Below are 8,387 nucleotides of genomic sequence, written 5' to 3'. Positions count from 1 at the left end.
GTATATATGTATATATTTCAATTTCACTTTTTGAGAATTTAAAGAATGAGTACAATGTATAAGGATTTGATTTGAACAGAGCTGACTCACTTCCCATCAGCCTTCAATTGCTAAAGCTTCTAAGCTAGGTGTTGGACTTTGTGAGTCCCTCCCTCATCTGTACTGGATTTTTGATTGGCTTTGCCTTATGAAGGTCTTGTGCAGGCAACCACTTCTGGTGCAAGTTCAAATACCATGGTGCAATCATGTCCAGAAGACTTATTTTGCAATACTTCTCCCCAGCCTCCAGCTCTTACACTCTTTCTACCCTTTCTTCACCAGTATTCCCTGAGTATGTGTAAATGGATTATGTTCTAAATATCTCATTTATAGCTGAGCATGCTGCATTCACACACTCTGTGATCTGATCAGCAGTAGGTCACTGAATGAGTCACGATTTGCTACAAAATAAGCTTCTATGATAAGGGTTGAGAATTACACTATTACAGGTAATGAGATAAATATTTATAGCTTTGAAAAGACAGGTGTTGCATTTATCTTTCTCAAATATGGATCCTAGCCTCACGTTGTTATGCCTGTGACTTGTTTGCAGTACATTTAAAAGTCAAGAAACTACAAAGAGGCCAGTGAGACAGGATATTAAAAGAGAGGCTTTAAAGCAACACAGATGGTATGAAAGTTCAAAGGGAATAATGGAGGAGGGAGATTTAAGTTGGGATGAAGGAGGGAAAGTAAGAGCATGGAGAGTGGGAGAGGGATAGCTAACACTAAGGATGCTTTAAAAAGCCGTAAGGAAATTACTACTCTAGAAGATTCCAAATGTAGATGGAAATTTAAATAGATTTATCTTATATGTCTGGATAATGCTTCTTTCTACCATGATAGAATATCAAATAAAAAGTGGAGTGCCACATGTGGGACACTGCTATTTCACTTCTTGGTCAGCAAGTTCCTATGTACCACAAAAAAGAGGCTATTTTCACTTCCCTTATTTTCCCCACAACTTGATGATAAGACCCTATTGATGAAGTCACCACATACCTGAGTCACAGGATGTGGAGGAATCATGTTGGAATGGACTTGCAAGCATTTCCCTAAGTGTTACTTTAATAATTTCAGAAGGTATACAAGCTGCTGATAGAAAATTCATCATCTTACCCAGCTGTGAACTCTGTAAGATACAATAACAACTACCTAGTAAATTGTGCCCATTTGTACAACAGTGGGCTGGATGTTATGGGTATAACCAACTTCCTTCAGGTTAGATCTAAGGCTTATTGTACAGGAGGAAACATACCTGCTATTGCAAAAATGGCCAATAATTCTTAGATAGAAAATCATGGAAAAGTGGGATGACACTACTATTATTTTTCTAAACAGAAATGATGTCAAACTGTTTTCTAAGTAAAACAAGTAGTAATGAAATTTAAGGGAAAATGCTGTTATTTTTTTCTTATAATTTAATTTTTTTAATTTAATAACCACATGATTAGAAGAAACATTTCATTTACAGCTTTAACATATTCAGTGACACATTCCAGAGCAAGGATACATCTATTTCAAAAGGGGCTAGAGGGATAGCACAGCCATTAAAGGCTAAGGCTAACAACCAAAATGCTGTTAAGATTAATGTTATCAAGGTACACAGTGAATAAGCTAGACATATTTTGTTTTGTTTATTTGTTTTTAATTATTTATCCACTGCCACATGATTAGATGAAGCATTTTATTACAACAGCATTTACATATTCAATAACAATTTCCAAAGCAAAGATGTATCTCTTTCAAAATTGGCAATTTTTTGGTTTGCAGTTGAATTAATACAGTTATACAATATCGTACTCAGTATAAACCCTATGAGACATAAAATTGAATGAGGTTTTAAACTTTAAAACAGGTCTCCATTTCATTTTAAAATATACTGTTCCATATAGAACAACTAATTTTTAATCCAACTGACACTTAGATGTTTGCACGTGCACCCTAATCCTTACATATCTCATTATTACTAGTCACAGTCGTTTACTTTCTGAAATCCTTGGCACTAGAGCATGGATATAAAGTCATCAGATAGATTTTAGTGGTATAACGTTTTTCACCTCTACTAATTAACATGAAGTAAAGTTTTATGCTTCTTTCTCAAATATAACTCATTTTTTAAATTTATTGACGTGTGTATTTCATGGAGAACATCTCAAGCAATCTTATTCATCTATATACCCACATTCCAAATGGCATCCTCCCATAGCCCCCCTCCAAACACTGGTACCCATATACTCTGTCATTCCTCTTACTGTCCACTGTGTTGTTTCCCCCAGCCATTCCCCAGTGCTTGCCTATCCGCTGAGTCTAGTCAGTCTATCTAGAGTTCCTTGTTTTAGGAAGATCAGCAATTCCTCATCTAGCAGCAATCAGTTGCCAATATTCCTCCGTCTATGCTGGTTTACTGTCTGGGAGTCACTTGGACCACCCTGGCCAAAAACTCAAAGGAAGGTATATCCTGTCTGGCATTGTTTCTTGTTACGTAGCCTTTAGCTATGCATATGGACTCTTAAAGAAATATACTGATCATTTTAATCTTCGGTTATACCTTCCTTTTGGGTGGTTAAGACCATACAGATGGCCCAGTTAATCCAATTTATTTTTATTCTTCAGGTCATTTGAGGATCTGTTCCTCAGGGGTCACATGGGCTTGGGAGGAGCCCTCAGCTCCTTTCTTTTACCAGTTCCATCTATGTGAAGATAAGCCAAAGATCCTGCTCGACCGTGGCTGGCTTCACTTGGAAGCATGGAGGAAATGTTTCCTCTGTGTTGATCCTCCTCTTTGTAGACCATCTGGTGGGGTCTCATGGCTACCCAGGCATTTTTCTTTAAATAATTCATAATGGGAATAACCCAAGTATTATCATGTGCCAAATGATGAGCCAATAGCACAGAACAATCTTCTCTTTGAATTACTGTAAATTATTAAGTGTTATGGAGCCTTCAAGATATCACTGATGTTAAATACATCACACACACACACACACACACACACACACACACACATATAATTTTCTATTAAGGTTTGTTATTTTGTTATTAGTGTTCATATATCCAGAGAATGTTAGCTTCTCTAAAACAAATGAAGATATTGAATTTAAATGTTTTACTTGGTGGTGGTGGTGGTGGTGATGATGATGATGATGATGATAATGATGTCAATGATAATCATTTGTTGCAAAATGAACTACAAGTTCATATTTAACATTGATCTGAGATATTTTTTATCCATGCACTATTTCCTACATTATTTCTCAAAATAGTCCTATATGTAACCTAATATGAATTCTTTCTCTTTTAGATATGAAAACCTAAAAATGGTTTGGAGTGTCAGCATAAATTTCTCCATGTTGCTCAATAAATTCATAGACTATTTACTTATATTTATTGGCAATATCAGCAATATAAGTATGGTTTTCAGTACATTTTATATATGTGAAAGTTGTCAGGGTCAAAATGTTTTCACTTTTGTCAGGCCATCTCCTCAAAGTCAAACAATTTTTGGAGGTTATAAAGGATGGTATTGCCTGAACATTTAATTCATCAAGCCACAGAAGACTTAGCCAGAACCAAAATCATCTACTAATGTAACAGTTTACACAAAAATATTTTCAAGAATACTGGTCAAGAAGTACTTGGATAAATTGAATTATCACCACCATTGCTTTTGATCCTTGCAGCCAAAGATTAATCGTCTCTAATGTTTTACAAAATCTTTCTCATTCTGCCTTTAACATCTTCTCATGACCCAATCTTCTCATGCAGTTCTTAGAATCTGTGACTGGGCTGAAGTTTCCCAATAATTCATTCTTTCAGGCATTTTATTTACAAATATCCTTTATACAGTTTACATTTTTTGGCTCACTTCGGTGACGAAATCATCCACTTAAAAATATTAGGAAAAAGCAGTGCTTTACAGTCCTACAAAGGTGTCTACTGATATGAGGTAACTGGAGGACTCAAACCAGATTAAAATAAAAGCTTATTTTTAGATACCTAGTATTTGTTTTGCTAAGTTGAGTTGCATTTACTTAATCTTCTATTTGGCTCAGAGTAAGAATTTTATATATAAAGAATGTGGTTTTCTTAGATTAATCTAATTCTGTCAAATTCTTCATACATAATTAGAAATTTCAAGTGTCTCGAGGAAATAAGCTCAATAATTCAAGAAAACCACATTATCTTTTTTCTTCCCACAGGGTATATATGCTCCCTCTGAAAAGAAACCATGTGGTTTCTGTTTAGATTAGATATTTGCAACCCTCCCAAATTGAAACACTAAAGTTCTCAATATATTTATATCTGTAGAATGGCCTCTATGAAGTACCTAAATTTGAATGAATATTTACTTGTGGGGTCTGATGTGATAGGGTTAGCGTCCTGAAAGAAGATGTATTACATATCTTTCTAGAAGCACATCAAGGAAAAAAGAAGAGGAGGGAGTTTAGATAGGGAGAGAAGGAGGAGGGATAAATAAAAAGTGTTGTGAAAAGCCAGAGGGAAATGCATTAGCTCAAAAACTTAATCAAAAATATACATACAGTATCTGGACATGAGTAAATGTGTATATCTGAAGGCTATATAACAAGAAATATAGTGCCAGACAGGAGAAACTTCCCTTTGAGTTATCGGTTAGGGTAGTCCAAGAGACTCCCAAAATAACATGGGCTGTTGCCACAGCCCTTGATTGCCTCACAGAACTTTAAGGTAAGGCTGTATTGCTGAAGACAGGAAATAATATGAACATAGGACTTGTAGCAAAGGTGCTGGGACTGACCTGGAAGCCTCCTCCATGAAGACTATCTCTCATAGCTCTGGATGATAGAATGCAAGCTGATAAAGGAAAAATCAATCAATGTCCAACCCCAGCTTTAAAGCCTAATAACCACAACAATGACTGACACAACAAACCATAGAGGTGTGGTAGTGGCATTTTTATTTTATTTAACTTTTAGAACAAAATAATAGCTGTTTTCGAGGTCTCAGATATTGAGATAAATGCATGCAGTTTTTTACATAGTCATCACAAATTTTAGGTAGATTTTAGTATTTTGATTGTGCTGATGGGGAATTGAGGCTTTAGAAAAAAATCTTTTTTTGGCTTTTTTAGAATATTGTTTTCATTAAGCAAAAATCATATAATCAAGATGGCGCCTCATTTTCTTCAGGAAGAAGTGAACAGATATTGTATAACTTTGAAAACTGAATGTCTTTTAAAAAATATTTTATTATTTTTATTTTATGTGTTTTGCCTGCATGTATGTAAGTGCACCTGTGTCGTGCATTGCCCGTGGAATCAGAAGAGGGTGAAGGATCTCCTGGAACTGTAGTTAGAACAGTTATTAGCTGCCATGTGGTTTTATGTATTCTGTCATTCTATGTTAAGGCATATCAAGTCAAGTTAGTGTCCCCTTTAAAAAATATTTTATTATTTTTATTTTATGTGTTTTGCCTGCATGTATGTAAGTGCACCTGTGTCGTGCATTGCCCGTGGAATCAGAAGAGGGTGAAGGATCTCCTGGAACTGTAGTTAGAACAGTTATTAGCTGCCATGTGGTTTTATGTATTCTGTCATTCTATGTTAAGGCATATCAAGTCAAGTTAGTGTCCCCTGATGTACCAAGTGAGGTGATAAGGATTTTTATCCATAGCATCAAATTCTAAAGCAATGCTTTAAATTCTGCAGTGCCCTTTGGATAACTCATTTTGTGCTCAGATTTCTTTTATAAGTACATTTTTATTGAGTTTTTGTGCTTTTCATACAATAGATCTTAACCATATTGAGATCCCCTTCCCTATCTGCACTAATAAAAGTCCCCCCCACTACCAGATTTCATGTATTCTCTCATGTACGTTAAGACATAGCATTTGTATCCAGATGTCCCTAGGTACAATTTCATCCATTAGAGTCTAGTCAGCCTATTTAGAGTCACTCCCTTAGAGAAGATCACTCACTCTTAACCTGCAGCAACTGATTGCCCAATAGTTCCTTCCCTAAGATTGTCCATTACCACAGGGTTTGTGTTTGACTGCATCACCATGAGTTTTGTGCATGCTGACACCATTGATGCAAGTTAACATGAGCAAGTTCCCAGAGGCCTGAAAACCTCTGTTTCTCTGTTCATGCACCAATCCTGACTCTTACAGCATAGATTTAATACAGAATTCCTGCTATTTGGGCCTTACCAAAGTTATCAAACTGAACTTAAAGCCCTATCCATGGGAGGAAACTCATTTTTGGCACTATAAACATAGCCAAATATACATGGTTGAAGAAGTCATAGATCTTAGAGACCCTACCAAGACCAATGTAATGTCTTATATTTACAGATAAGTATACCATTCACCACTCATCAAAGAAACTTCTTTTTATAACAGATGGAGATGATTACAGAGTTCCACAACTGGTCACAAACAGAGAATGAGTGCATGAGAGATGCCCATTCCTATGTGACACATCTACATCAAAACCTATACACCTTAGGGTCATGGAGCATGGTGGAACAGGGGGTTCAGAGAATACTAATGCATCTCTCAACCTTCACCAGCAAAGCTTCCTCATGCAACAGATTGCAATAAACACAGAAGGCCACCACTGGTCATTGTGTAGCGAGTAAGGGACTACAGAGTCCATGTTCTTGAATAGGACTTCTATATTAAACCTAACCCACCCATGGCTCAGGCACCATTATGGAAGAGGGGCCAAAAGATTGTAAGAGCCAGGGTTGGTGCATGATCATAAGGCAACAGAGTCTTCCAGTTGTCTGGAAACTTGCTCATATGAATTTACAGTAATAGTGTCAGCATGTAGAAGACCCACACAAACTCAGCAAGAGTAAAACACAGCATAGAACTGGGGAAATGTGGAACAGGCCCCAACCTGCCCAAAGAACAATTGGCAACTGATTACTGCTGAGTGAGGAAGAACTGATCTTCTTTAAGGGAGAGACTCTAGATTGGCTGACAAGACTCCAGTGGATGAACCTGCACTAAGTGACATCTGGGTAGACAAATGACTGGGTATGACTTAAAATATATGACAGAATGCATGAAATCTGGTGGTGGGGGTATGGGAGGTGTGGATGTGGGAAAGAATATAAAGGTTATTAAAATAATTTTATATTAGATGCACAAAAATTCATTAACAATTTACATTGGAAAAAAAGTAAATACATTTAAATTACCAAACCTGCAAAACCTCATGCTTCATTTGGTTAGGACATGCTACTGTTCCTCATATTCAAAGGATGATTAATTGGGAGCCACAGCTGTGACTGACCTGCAGTGTTAGGAGATGTTTTTGCACATTAACATTTTGGGAAGACGTAAGATAGAAACATTTAAAACATCTATTTTGATCGAATAAATGTGGCCTTTGCACCTTATTAAATTAAAAAAAAACAAAAACAAAAAACAAAAGACACAAAATCACAGGCTGAACCATTAGTATTAAGTGAGAATCTAGTCCCTTAATATAATTTTTATATGTTCCAATTAAATCTTTAAGTCAATTATACCAAGTCAACTAAGTAGCACTCACTTGGTCCTCATAGCCTCTCAATATTAAAGAGACTTTTATTTTACTATTTAAAATGTGTTGGGGGGTATTGGAGAGATGTGTAAGTTGATAAGAGCATTGGATGCTCTTCCAGAGGTCTGGGACTCAGTTCCTAGGGCCCCCATACAGCTAATAACTGCCCATAACTCCAGTTCCAGGGGATGTGACACCCTCTTCCAGCATCTGTGGACATTGCATGCAAATGGTGAGCTTACAGACATGCAAGCATAATACTCATGCACATAAAAATAAATAAATGAACGTTTTTTTAAATGGATTTTGGACAGGCATGATATTACATTTTTACCATTTACCATTTGGATACAGTTTCCTCTTACTAAAGTAAAATTACAAATAAAACCAATACCCTGGAAATAACTAACATATATTAAGATACTCTTAAACTCTTATACATGTATCTTTTAAGTATTAATTTGATTTTTAATGTCTTATGAAGTAAACACGGGACTTACAGCAGGTATAGTTTGCAAGAAAGGCATGAACTTCATATAAAAATAAAGGCCTGGCAATTTCAGGGATATGGCAGTTTATGTTGTTCTACAATAAGAAATAGCTACTAACAATGTTTGCTATTTTTGAAATATTCTTATCTAAATAAGAAGGAAACAAGTCTTTTGCAATAACTCTACATTGACTAATATTAAGCAATATGGATAATTTTGGAAATCCATATTAATAATAATTTTTAAGAGTAGTTTTTTGACTCTATAAGCCTTAACATATTATATTTATATGTATATGTATATATACATATATATAGAGAGAC

This window comes from Nannospalax galili, unplaced genomic scaffold (assembly GCF_000622305.1).
Source record: "Nannospalax galili isolate Female #2095 unplaced genomic scaffold, S.galili_v1.0 scaffold79, whole genome shotgun sequence".
NCBI classification, from domain to species: domain Eukaryota; kingdom Metazoa; phylum Chordata; class Mammalia; order Rodentia; family Spalacidae; genus Nannospalax; species Nannospalax galili.
The sequence above is the reverse complement of the archived record's forward strand: the minus strand, read 5'-3'. Positions refer to the sequence as shown.